The sequence below is a fragment of the Thamnophis elegans genome, chromosome 10 (genome assembly GCF_009769535.1).
Source record: "Thamnophis elegans isolate rThaEle1 chromosome 10, rThaEle1.pri, whole genome shotgun sequence".
NCBI classification, from domain to species: Eukaryota; Metazoa; Chordata; class Lepidosauria; order Squamata; family Colubridae; genus Thamnophis; species Thamnophis elegans.
In genome coordinates, this window is record NC_045550.1 from 66,971,813 (window position 1) to 66,984,804 (window position 12,992).

The following is a 12,992-nucleotide window of genomic DNA, read 5'->3' on the forward strand; positions in this document are numbered from 1 at the left end:
AGGAGGAATTCTGGGAGTTGAAGTCCACAAGTCTTAAAGCTGTCAAGTTTGAACACCCCTGGGGTTTTTTTCCCTAAAGGGTTAGGGGTGCAAGGGTCTTGAAACTTGACAGCTTTAAGACTTGCACACTTCAATGCCAGAGTTCCTGAGCCAACATGACTGGAGGAGGAATTCTGGGAGTTGAAGTCCACAAGTCTTAAAGCTGTCAAGTTTGAACACCCCTGGTTTTTTTTTTCCCTAAAGGGTTAGGGGTGCAAGGGTTTTGTAACTTGACAGCTTTAAGACTTGCGTGCTTCAAATGCCAGAGTTTCCTAGCCAACACTTTGGTTGCTAAGCAAGAGCGTTGCTAAGTGAGTTTCACCACATTTTACAAGTTGGCCACGCCCACCCGGTCACATGGCTGGCAAGCCACTCCCACCTGGTCACATGGCTGGCAAGCCACTCCCACAAAGCAGTCCACACCTACAGAAGAGGTTCTAAAAAACTTTGAAACCCACCACTGTTAAACTTCCTTCTCACCTCCAGGGGAAAATTCAGATAGTCTCTGATTTACAACTGTTTGTTTAGTGACTATTTGAAGTTACAACAGTGTTGAAAAAAGCAACTTAGCGTCCTTTTTCACACATCCATCCATTGCACATCCCGAGGGTCATGTGATCGAAATTCGGGCGCTTGGCAAGCGGTTCATATTTATGACGATATTACGATCCCCTTTTGTGACCTTCTTACAATCAAAGTCAATGGGGAAGCCAGATTCACTTAGCAACCATGTTGTTCACAGCAGCAGTGATTTACTTAAACCACGGTGGCAAGGAAGGTTGTAAAATGGGGCAAATCTCACTTAACGACCATCTCGCTTAGCAACAGAAATGTTGGGCTCAATTTTGGTCATAAGTCGAGGACTACTTGTAATGTCCCAGAGAAGAAGCTAGTATTGTAGAAAGAATGAAAGAAAGAAAGAAAGAAAGAAAGAAAGGAAAGGAAAGGAATAAAGAAAGGCAGGAAAGGAAGGATGAAAGAAAGGAAAGAAGGAAGGAAGGAAGGAAAAAGGAAGGAAGGAAGGAAATGAAGGAAGGAGGAAAGGAAGGAAGAAGAAAGGGAAGGAAGACCGAAGGAAGGAAATGAAGAAAGAAAGAAATATGGAAGGAAAGAAAGGAAGGAAAGGAAGAAAAAAGGAAGGCAATAAAGAAGGAAGGAAGGAAAGGAAGGAAGGAAAGGAAAGGAAAGAAAAGGAAAGAAAGAAAGAAAGAAAGAAAGAAAGAAAGAAAGAAAGAAAGAAAGAAAGAAAGAAAGAAAGCCATCGCATAAATCTTTCTGGAACTGTTTCTTGTTTAAAAGTCGGTCTAAAATTCTACATTTCCCTCCAAGTAGTCTTTAATCCTACGCCTCCCCAAAGACGGATACTTAATACTGTGCTACTAAAGAAGATTTAATGCTGCTTTTCTCCAAAGAGGTATTGAATGTCCTCTAATAAAACAACTGTTGGATGAATGATCCTTCGAGGCTATTAAAATGTCTTTTCTCTCCTCCCAACAGATATTCACCTGGTGGCCTAGAATTTTTTCCCCCCTGCCTTTAAAAGATCTCCCCTTCCGTTTCACATCGGGAGGCTAAAATGTTTTGTTTCTGCTGCTTTTCCTGGCTCCGATTCTGCCCTTGTTCCAGATGTAAGATGGTGCGATAAGCGATCTTTTCTTTTTCATAAACAGTTGCGGTAAAAGAGGATTTCTGCGAGTCAAATGTCATGAAATGGAGACATTTCGCCAGGGGTGGGTTTCTCGCCCCGTTCCAACCGGTTCGGTTGGAACGGGGCCGGCGGCGTCCTCGTGCACACACGCAGTGCACGCATGCGTACTAGTGCCTGTGCGATGCTCCAGCTGCTCCTGGAGGATCGCGCAGGCGCTGCATGCGTTCTGTGCATGCGTGGAAGCGCAGAACTCGTCAAAACCGGGTAAGAAATGCGGGCGGGCGGGTGGATCCTTCGGCGTTCCCGGAAGTTACTTACTTCTGGGTTCGCCAACCAACCGGTTCGTGGGGACCGCCGCGAACCGCCTGAAACCCACCCCTGCATTTCGCACACAAACAGTGAAAAAAAAATCGATCAGACTGGGCCTTTGTCCCCAAAGTTGCATTTATACAGCCACATGAGTGTGTCAAGCAAGATACACAGTTGATCAGTTATTCCGCATTTGCATTGCATACTAAGCCTGATTAGTATTAATTGCAATTGTGATTAGCATTAAAAGACCATTGATTTTTGAGGTTTCTCAGCTGCGTTGTTTCACTAATGTGTCGCTTCCGAAAAAAACTCACAGAGCAGATAAATTTGGTCGCCAAGGGAAGTGTGGCGCACAAGACAGTAAACAGGAAAGAAGGAAGGAAGGAAGGAAGGAAGGAAAGGGAGGGAGGGAGGGAGGGAAGGAAGGAAGGACAGAGAAAACAGAACAATGCAGGTAAAAACAGAACAGGTAGTCCTCGACTTACAACAGTTCATTTAGTGACCATTCAAATTTATGATGGCATTGAAAAATGTGACATAACAGAAAAAGAAGAAAGAAAGAAAGAAAGAAAGAAAGAAAGAAAGAAAGAAAGAAAGAAAGAAAGAATTGCTTTAGCTATGAAACCCAGCTGGAAGATTTGAGCCAATCATCAGGTGACTGGGAGCTCTAGTCCCGCTTTAGCCATGGAAGCTGGCTGGGTGACTTTGGGCCAATCATCAGGCGACTGGGACCTCTAGTCCCGCCTTAGCCATGAAAGCAGGCAATGTTCCCTCTAATTTTTTTTCAGTGTGAGCGGAAAAGTATAGTGTTTGAGCGGCACATTTTCATGCCTGAGCACCTGAATTTTTTCACATATGTCACCTAAGACAACAACAAAATCAGTATTATTTGAAACTCAAAGTTATGTTTATTCAAGGTACCCGCTTAATTAAAAGTGTTATATAATATCAGTATCACTTAACAACGCTCCTGCTTAGCAACCAAAATGTTGGCTCAGACAGTCTGGCATTTGAAGCACGCAAGTCTTAAAGCTGTTGTTACAAGACCCTTGCACCCCTAACCCTTTAGGGAAAAAAACTCCAGGGGTCTTCAAACGTGACAGCTTTAAGACTTGTGGACTTCAACTCCCAGAATTCCTCCCTGAGGGGAATTATATATTTGGACTGTTTCATAGTTACATTAGAGAACTACATTGTTAGAACGTAGCACAAAAGATACCTTTTATCTGAAAATCCAAATAGAGTAAACCTGCTATTATCCCAGAGCACTAATTTCATTTGTCCCAATCTGTTTTACGAGTCTGTATTAAAATAGATAGAAATATTTTCACTAAATTTTGTAGATCTATATTTCAGGAACCTATCAGAAGTTAGGGCAAGATAAGAGTGGAAGAATGAATTTTGTTGCAGGTCATGGGGATTTTTTCAGCATCTTAAAAGTGGAGCGCATGTGCATTGAACTAGCAATACCCATTTAATAACAAAAGGAAATGGCTGAATTACATTTGGTAAAGTTGCAAGCGAGCTGTAAAAAGCTTGTGGTTTTTAAAATCATAGAATCAGAAGGGATACTGGAGGTCTTCTAGTCCAGCCCCTTGTCCAAGGCAGGAGTCTTTATATCATCTGAGACAAATGGCCGTCCAGTCTTTTGAAAACCTGCAGCAAATGAATTAAGATTCCATTGATTTTAATTGTTCTTACTGTCAGATTTCTCCTTATTTCCATCTTGAGTCTCCTGACAAGTTTCCATTGCTTCTTGTCCTGTCCTCAGGTGCTATTGCTGCCACCTCCTCCTCCAACAGCACCAACACATTTGCTGCCCAACGCTGCGGCTGAGGTGAAGCCGCCGAAGCTCCCGCTGGTGCCCCCGCAGCATTGGGCGGAAATCCAGCAGTGCTGTTGGAGGAGGAGGAGGCGAACCAGCCTGCCACTGCCGGCCACCGCCAGCCCCGCCGCTCTTCCCGCCCCCTTCCCAGCCCCACAGTCCAGCGGTCGCAGCAGAAGCAGCCCCGGGTCTCCGCTGCCGCTCCCCGCATTTTCTGGACGGGGATCCCTTGGAGAGGGGATTCCTTCCTGCGAGACCCTGTCCAGAAAATGCGGGGAGCGGCAGCGGAAACCCGGAGCAGTTTCTGCTGCGACCGCTGGACTGTGGGGCTGAGAAGGGGGCGGGAAGAGCAGCGGGGCTGGCGGTGGGCGGTGGTGGCAGGCTGGTTCGCCTCCTCCTCCTCCAACAGGCAACAGCACTGCCGGATTCAGTTGCAGCCGCCTGCAAAGGACTTCCACACGTTTCCTTAAGAAATCTCTGCGCGGCAGATAAAAACTGCTGCGCGGGATTTTCTTGCAACGTGCGCGGCTGCGCACGCGCGCACCTTAGAGGGAACAGTGAAAGCAGGCTGGGTGACTTTGGGCCAATCATCAGGAGACTTGGAGCTCTAGCCCCGCCTTAGCCATGGAAGCTGGCTGGCTGACTTTGGGCCAATCACCAGGAGACTGGGAGTTCTAATCCCTTCTTAGCCATGAAAGCCGGCTGGGTGATTTGGGGCCAATTACCAGGAGACTGGGACTTCTAGTCTCAACCTAGGGCCAAAAGCTAGCAGGATGACTTTGGGCCACTCCCCCATCTCAGCCCAACTCAAGGTTGTTGTTGTTGTTGTGGGTTAAATAGGAGGAGAAAGGTGTTTTGGCTATGTTCACCACCTTGAGTTGCTTGTAAAAATAATAAAGGCGGGATACAAAGGTGTTGTGGCCCAGCAGGAGCCGTTGGAGCTGCCATCAGACTCCGACAGCAAGAGGCCCTATGAGTCGGCTCTGGAGGATGTGGAGGACCCTGGACAGGGTTCCGACTCCGAGCAGGGCACAGAGAGGCTGGTTGGCCACCAGGAGGTACCTGAGCCTTGGACCAGTAGGGAGGAGACAAGGGAGTGTGATCCAGACGTCATGCATTGGAGCAGTGGGGAGGAGACAAGGGAGTTGTTCCTGGATGCCCGGCAACGGAGAGCTAATAGGCGTAAGGAACAGTTACGCAGTTACAGGAGATAACTGCACTCAGCTGGTGGTAATTAGGCTCCTCTCAAGACTATAAAAGGAATGATTGTGCACATGCCCTTTGCAGGAGTCAACGTATTCACTAGAGTTGGAGAACTCTCGTGGCTAGCTTGGCAGGCTGGATTGCTGCCAAGGTTGGTCTGTGTTGGATTGCTGCTAAGGTTGGTCTGTGCTGGATTGCTGCCAAGGCCCTGTCTGTGTGTTAATAATTCCTTGCAGTATATTTGTCTCAGCATGCTTTGGTGTAGTACGAGGGGGGTCAGAACACAAAGGTAACTAAAACCCTACAAAACTATTTTAAAATTTTAAAGCTTTCCCTTTGCACTATGACTGAATTGGCTTCAGGAGTTGGCTGCTTGCTTAGAGTTATTTTCACTGAAACAGCTTATAAACAGAGAAGCAAAGAGTCGAGGTGGCGCAGTGGTGAGAGTGCAGTACTGCAGGCTACTTCAGCTGACTGCTAGCTGCAGTTCAGCAGTTCAGCAGTTCGAATCTCACCAGCTGAAGGTTGACTCAGCCTTCCGTCCTTCCGAGGTGGGTAAAACGAGGACCCAGACTGTTGGGGGCAAGAGGCTGACTCTCTAAACCGCTTAGAGAGGGCTGTAAAAGCACTAGGAAGCGGTATGTAAGTCCAAGTGCTATTGCTAAATAAACTTGCTTTTGATTTAATCATTTAAACTAGTTTGATAAGTGTATTCATCCCCCACCTGAGATTCCCAGCAATATTAGTATACAATTCAAAGACACGCTGAACATCTGCTAGGCAGGAAAACTGCTATCCGTTTTGTAAGCGCCCCTTACACTTCATAAAATTTTGGGTGGGAGGATACTTTTTCTTTTACAAAGCACCCAGATAGGATGGCTGTTTTGCCACCTTGAACTGTTCAACGCTTTTTTTTTCCTTTGGGGCTAAATATAGATACTATCCTTCCTGTGGCTTCCTCAGTTTTCTTGTCCCCGAGACCAGTGGTGGGTTGCAGGCAGTACGCCCCGTTATGGGCCTACTGGTGCCTGCCCGGAGGACCGGGCACACTCCAGCTGCTCAGCGGAGCATTGCGCAGGCGCTGTACACGCCATGTGCGTGCTCAGAAGCGCCGAAGACTTAAAAGGCCGGTAAGGAGTTCGGGCGGGTGGGTGGGCCCTCCGGAGCACCATAGCGGAACTTTATCCAATGCTCCAGGCAGGCTCCGATATGCCTGTATCGGGGCGTACCGCCTGCAACCCACCACTGACCAAAGGTGCTTTTTCAGGAGGCAACTGGACTTCCTTGTTTTTTCTTTGAAGAAAAAGAAAGAGAAAAAAAACCAGAAAGTCCAGTTGCCTCCTGAAAAAGCACTTTTGGGACAACCACAACCTGAAGGACTGAGAATCTCCATAGAGATGTGGCAGGCGGAGCCATTTCTAAAAGCATGAGAGGCATTGCCCTGTCAATTCCAGCACACATGCCGGCCAGCTGATTTTCGGCCTTGATTTTCAGATGTTTTTCGCCCTCCAGAGATTTCAGGGAAGTCTTCCGAAGAGGGAGAAAAACAGCCCCCCGGGCAACCCGGAAGTCCATTCCCAAACTTCTGATTTGCGTGTTGGGCCGTTTTTCACCTTCCCCAGACTCCTAGACAGTATCTGGAGTCTGGGGAGGGTGAAAAAACGGACTTACAAGGCTCACCAGAAGTCTGAAAATTTCTGGCCTCTGGAGGGCTTCCAGGGGAGGGGGGCGTGGGAGGCCGTTTTCGCCCTCCCCAGGCTCCAAGAAAGCTGTGTGTGCATGTGGAGGGGCAGTGGAGAGGAGGTCATGTATGCACACGCAGAGTGCACGGTGCAAAACGGCGTTAAATTATAGGGGCGGGCACAGTAGCGTGCATGATATCGCTCGTGCGGGTGCTTGTGGCACCCATGGCAAAAAAGCTTCCCCATCACTACCATAGACCCTCAGTGTCAAATTTTCTCTGTAATAGCAACAAGGAGGTGGGAAGTTAAGGAGAGTGACCAACAACTGGGTAAGATGCTCATCAGAAAAATCCTTAAGTATCTTAACAGAAAAAAATTGAGACTCCAGATGTCTACGAAAGCAAAGAGAACCTCATGTATGAATGCTATTATTCCAAATACAGATAAACCTCAATTTACAATTCTAATGAAGCCTGGGGGTTATGGTTAGAATACAATAGCAGAGTTGGAAGGGACCTTGGAGGTCTTCTAGTCCAACCCCCTGCTTAGGCAGGAAACCATGGACCATTTCAGACAAATGGTTATTATCTTTGTTGCTGTTCTCTGCACTCTGGAATCTTCACTTCTTTTTTTATAGTGACGCAGGAGGGGGTGCACAGGTAAACCCACCAGTGGCTGGCCAGGTTAGGTGGTCTTAATAGAATGGACCTTATAAATTCATATTAGCTTGGCTTTTCATTCTAGTGCCCTGGAGTTCCAAAGTTGACTTTTAGCTGGAGTGAACTTTCTCTCCAACTTCCTCATAAGTATTAAAAATAGGGCTGAACAGTGTGGCAAGGCCCTGTAAAGGGGGGGCACAGGAAGCCAGGCGTGGGTGAGAGATAGAACAGAGGTAAAAACTGCTGACAGCTTAAGACATTATAGGAACTTCTCTTTCTTGTATTTCTCCTATGTACTTCTCTGTAACATTCCAAATGAACTTCTCCTTTTCGAAATGTCATGCTTGTCTCGTGTATGGAAACGCCTTGAGAATGCACAGTGTGGAACACGGCATAAAAGTAGCATCCTGGGCAGAGCCCAGGCAGTTCAGATTTTGGTCTGTGAACACGCTGAACTCGATGCATCAAATAAACCTGTTTCTCTCACCTTCGTGGTATCGAGTCCTGGTCTTTCGTAAGTAGATTACAAACCTCAATTGGCTGCAACAATAGCGTGGTGATCAAAACTGGATGTAGCATTCTAGATGTGGTGCTCCTACTAAGGCTTTGCAAAATGGCATTAGTACCTCACGTTTCCTGCCTGAGCCCTCTGCTGACTTGAAGATCTCCAAAGTCCCTTCCAACTCTGTTATTTATATATTTACTGTAAGTATGTGCCAGCAGTCGGTTTTGACTCTTTGCAACTCTTTGCAAGGTTTTGTCCGTGTGGCATTAGAATATAGGCCTGATCTTAGAAGGAGTCTGAAGAAAGAAAGCATTCCAGATCTCTATTGCATAACAAATCAGTAATAATTAAAGCTGGGGAAATTTTGTACTCTCTCTAATCCGCTGATTACTGTCATCACACTGCAGCTTTACTCGTACTCAGCTGATTGTGCAATCTTACAAACTGCTCTGGCAGCGGGTTTTTTGGGCAATTAGCCACGAATATGGGATTAACAATAGACAAGCACGCCTTTGAAAAGTAACTTGCCCTGCCTTGAAAACGGGGCAACCTCTTGAAGCAAAAAGATTTTGCAGAAGCCAATCAGAAACAAAGCATCTTTTTTAAACCTGTATTCTTCACCAACCAATGTTTAAAGGTAGTCTTGGAATTACAGGGACACGGTGGCTCAGTGGCTAAGATGCTGAGCTTGTCAATCAGAAGGTCGGCATTTCGGCAGTTCGAATCCCTAGCGCCGCATAACGGAGTGAGCTCCCGTTACTTGTCTCAGCTTCCGCCAGCCTAGCAGTTCGAAAGCAGGTAATATTGCAAGTGGAAAAATAGGAAACCATTTCCTAATTCCTTCAGATTTGAAATGAGCGCCGCCCCCTAGAGTCGAGAACGACTAGCACAGACGTGCAAGGGGAACCTTTATCTTGAATTACAATAGTTTGTTTAGTGTCCGTTCAAAATTACAACTGCACTGACTTATGACCATTTTTCAAACTTAACGACCATTGTATTGTCCTGGGGTTATGGGATTCCCTTTTGGGACTTTCTGAAAAGCAAAGTCAATGTTGAAGCCAGATTCACTTAACAACTGCGCTGCACTTAATAACTGTCTTTAAAACTAAGATATGTTAAGTATATTGATATGGAAGCATAAATACCATCAACATAGAATGGAGTTTGCTCAGAAGCTGAAATACACCAAGTGAAAGAGAGGAAGAGTGGGAAGCAGAGGAGAGAAGAATGATAGGAAGAGAGGGATAGGAGAGAGGGTAAGGGGGGAAGATGAGGAGGATAAGGAGGAGTGGAATGAAGAGAGAGGAGAAGGAGAAAGGAAGGGGAAGTAGAATAGAAAAGGATGATGGAGGGAAGAAAGAGGTGTATGGAGAGCAGAAGAACTAATAATGGGTTTTTATCTTTCTGGACGTTGATGGCAAGAGGAACTGATGTAACTACTACTTAATACAATAGGATATTGGCTATGTAATAGTATACATGTGATTATATGTTATGAAAATGGAAAATTAAAAAAAGTATATTTTAAAAAAAACTTAATAACTGATGATTCACTTAATAACAAGAAAGGTTGTAAAGAAAGGTTGTAAAATGGGTTGCAAACCAAGAAAGGTTGTAAAGTGGGGCAAAATTCACAACCGTCTCACTTAGCGACAGGAACTGGACCTCAGTTGTGGTCGTAAGTTGATGTCTATCTGTATTTGATTGATGGGATTTGGTATCCCTCCTTTCTTGGCAATGCACTCACGAGTGATAGATGGAAAACAAGAGTTGGGAGCAGAGGTGGGTTCCTGTCGGTACGCGCACAATGCACAAGCGCTCGCTTCGTTCAATTGTTCTGAGCACGCGCAGAACTCAAAAACAAGATGGCGGCACCACCTGTGCCACCCGGGCACCGATTTGGGGGCATGGCAGGCCTGTGTCACTGCTGATTCCCTGCAAGGCCGTCAAACCACTTACCGGTTCGGCCGAACTGGTCCAAACTGGTAGGAAACCAGGCTTATGGAGAAGCAGAGAAAACGAATCCAATGGACAAAGAAATTCCAGAGACATTTTCTGCCCTTCTCCATTTTGGAGAGAGCCCGTCTCTGCCATCTCACCACAAGACAACTCCACATGGCCAACTTTCTAAAGGGAGAACTCACCGTGGATGGCTGGAGGGAGAGCTCCGTGGGCAGCCGAGGAGACGAGTGGGTGGGCAGAATGCAGAGAAACCAGTTTAACAATTGGTTGGGTGAGCTTGCATGCACCTAACACATGCTTTGCGCAAGCACACAGCATTAAAAAAAAATTAAGCTTAAAAACTTACTTTTTAAGTCTGCAGAAAATAAAGCCAAACACTTATTTCAGCGGTCAAAAGAAAATAAGACCCTGTCTTATTTTCGGGGAAACACAGTAGAACACACGTAGAACTGTTCTACGAATGCTGGCTGGGGAATTCTGGGAGTTGAAGTCCAGACATCTTCAAGTTGCCAAGGTTGAGAAACACTGCAGTAGAAGAAGGAAATAGTTTAGGAAATATTAAAAAGGCAGAATATTATATTTCCCCCAAAAGACAAAGAGAAATCTTAAGGGAGACCGAAACTCAGAGCTTCAGCTCCCTGTCCCCAGCAGCCCCTTGAGAAGGACTTGGCCAGCCTATCTACAAAACGAAAGACCTTCAGCTCCAGAGTGATCGGATTAAGACATGACCTTCCAGGACATCATAGGATTATCTAGGCGCAGAGCTCACCGCATTACAAAATCACCTGGGGGCATTGCATTAACCTCCAAACTCCAACCAAACTTGATTCAGACAACCTTGACCCTACATGGCCCCATGGGAGCCTGACTACAGACAATAGAATACATGTCCTTGCACAGGAACAGGAAGCTCAAGGGCAAGGCCCTAGAGGGGGTATAAGTAACCCTCTCTCTTAACTCCATGTGGTCAGCTGCAGTGGTGGGATTCAAATTTTTTTACTACTGGTTCCGTGGGTGTGGCTTAGTGGGCGTGGCAGGGAAAGGATACTGTAAAAATTTGATTTCCTCCCCAATCCAGGGGAATGTTGTTGCAAAATCCCCATGCCATCCTGATCCATTCCCTGGGACTCAGGAGGTAGAGAGTTGATGGGGGCGGGGCCAGCCAGAGGTGGTATTTACCGGTTCTCCAAACTACTCAAAATTTCCACTCCCAGTTCTCCAGAACTGGTCAGAACCTGCTAAATACCACCTCTGGTCAGATGCCCAAGACCTCCAACCCATGTGATCCTGTCCATCAATAAATCATGTTTCCAATCAGCCTCCATGTTTCCAGTGTTTTTCTCCCCACTTGGGACTGAATCAGAGATATAATTCTTCCAACAGTCGGAATTCACTGCTTCTTTCCCTTTTCCCCCCCTATCCTTCCTCACTTTCCTTTCCCCTTTCCCCTTCCCCCTCACTGTCATCTTATTTGCTTTCCTATTTTATAATTTTAACTCAATTAAAAAAGATTGAATCAGGAGAACTACCTGTACTCCCACTTATTGCCATGATTTGGGAAATATATTCCTGATGGTGCAATGTGAAATTTCTTGCAGGCACGGCATATGGCTGTCTCATAACCGCCTACATTGACAAGATCTTTCTAACAAGCCACCTGAGGAAATCGGTCGTTAAATTTCTCTTTCTCAAACTGAATATCTCTCTCTATCAAATGTCATTCCTCCCCCTCCCCCTTGTACATTAGCTAACTATCAAGAGCCCTTTTCATTTTTTTTTTTGTTTCTCTCTTCCCAGGGGAAATTTGCTTGGTATCCTGCAAAGGCACTAAAGTTGTTTTTCATTTTGTCCCCAGATTACGCTGCAGCCATGTTTAATTCCAGGCCGATGGAAGATCAGAATGTCCCCCTGTGAAAATAAAACCGAAATGGAGAGAGAAGGAAGATTTGGGGGGGGGGGGGGGTTGCTTTTCTCAAATTGTGGAACTTTTTTTTTTAGGGGTTCCATGTTGTGTTCCACGAATCTCAGAAATACTGGTTTCATGCTTGTGGTATTATAGGTGTTGTATGCTATAATATCTACTAGTACTGGTAATTAGTACTTCTGCTGATTTTATTAACATTGTCTATGTTTTCTATAATTTGTGGTTGGGTGTTGTACAGTTGCTAAGTCACGCCCAACTCTTCTCTCAATGTTTGCCCCAATTCATGGTCGTTGCGTATATCATGCCATCCATCCTCTGTCGTCTCCCTCTCCTTCTGCCTTCCACCTTTCCCAACACCAGGGTCTTTCCCAAGGAATGCTCTCTTCTCATTTGGTGGCCAAAATATTTGAGCTTCAGCTTCAGGATCTGTCATTTGGAAGCAGGGGTCTCCAACCATACCGCTAACCCTAACCCTAACCCTCACACTAACCCTCACACTAACCCTCACACTAACTCTCACACTAACCCTAGCCCTAGCCCTAACCCTACCCTAGTGCTAACCCTAACCCTCACACTAACCCTCACACTAACTCTCACACTAACTCTAGGCCTAGCCCTAACCCCCACATTAACTCTCACACTAACCCTAGCCCTAACCCTCACACTCTCACACTAACCCTAGCCCTAGCCCTAACCCTAGCTCTAACCCTAGCCCTAACCCTAGCTCTAACCCTAGCTCTAACCCTAGCCCTAACCCTAAGTCTCACACTAACCCTATCCCTATCCCTAACCCTCACACTAACTCTCACACTAACCCTAACCGTAACCCTAACCCTAACTCTCACACTAACCCTAACTCTCACACTAACCCTAGCCCTAACCCTCACACTAACTCTCACACTAACCCTAGCCCTAACCCAAACCCTAGCCCTAGTCCTAACCATAACCCTCACACTAACACTAACACTCACACTAACCCTAGCCCTAACCCTAACCCTAACTCTCACACTAACCCTATCCCTAACCCTCACACTAACTCTCACACTAGCCCTAGCCCTAGCCCTAACCCTCACACTAACTCTCACACTAACCTTAGCCCTAACCCAAGCCCTAGCCTTAGTCCTAACCCTAACCCTAACCCTCACACTAACCCTATCCCTAACCCTCACACTAACTCTCACACTAGCCCTAGCCCTAGTCCTAACCCAAATCTTAGCCCTAGCCCTAACC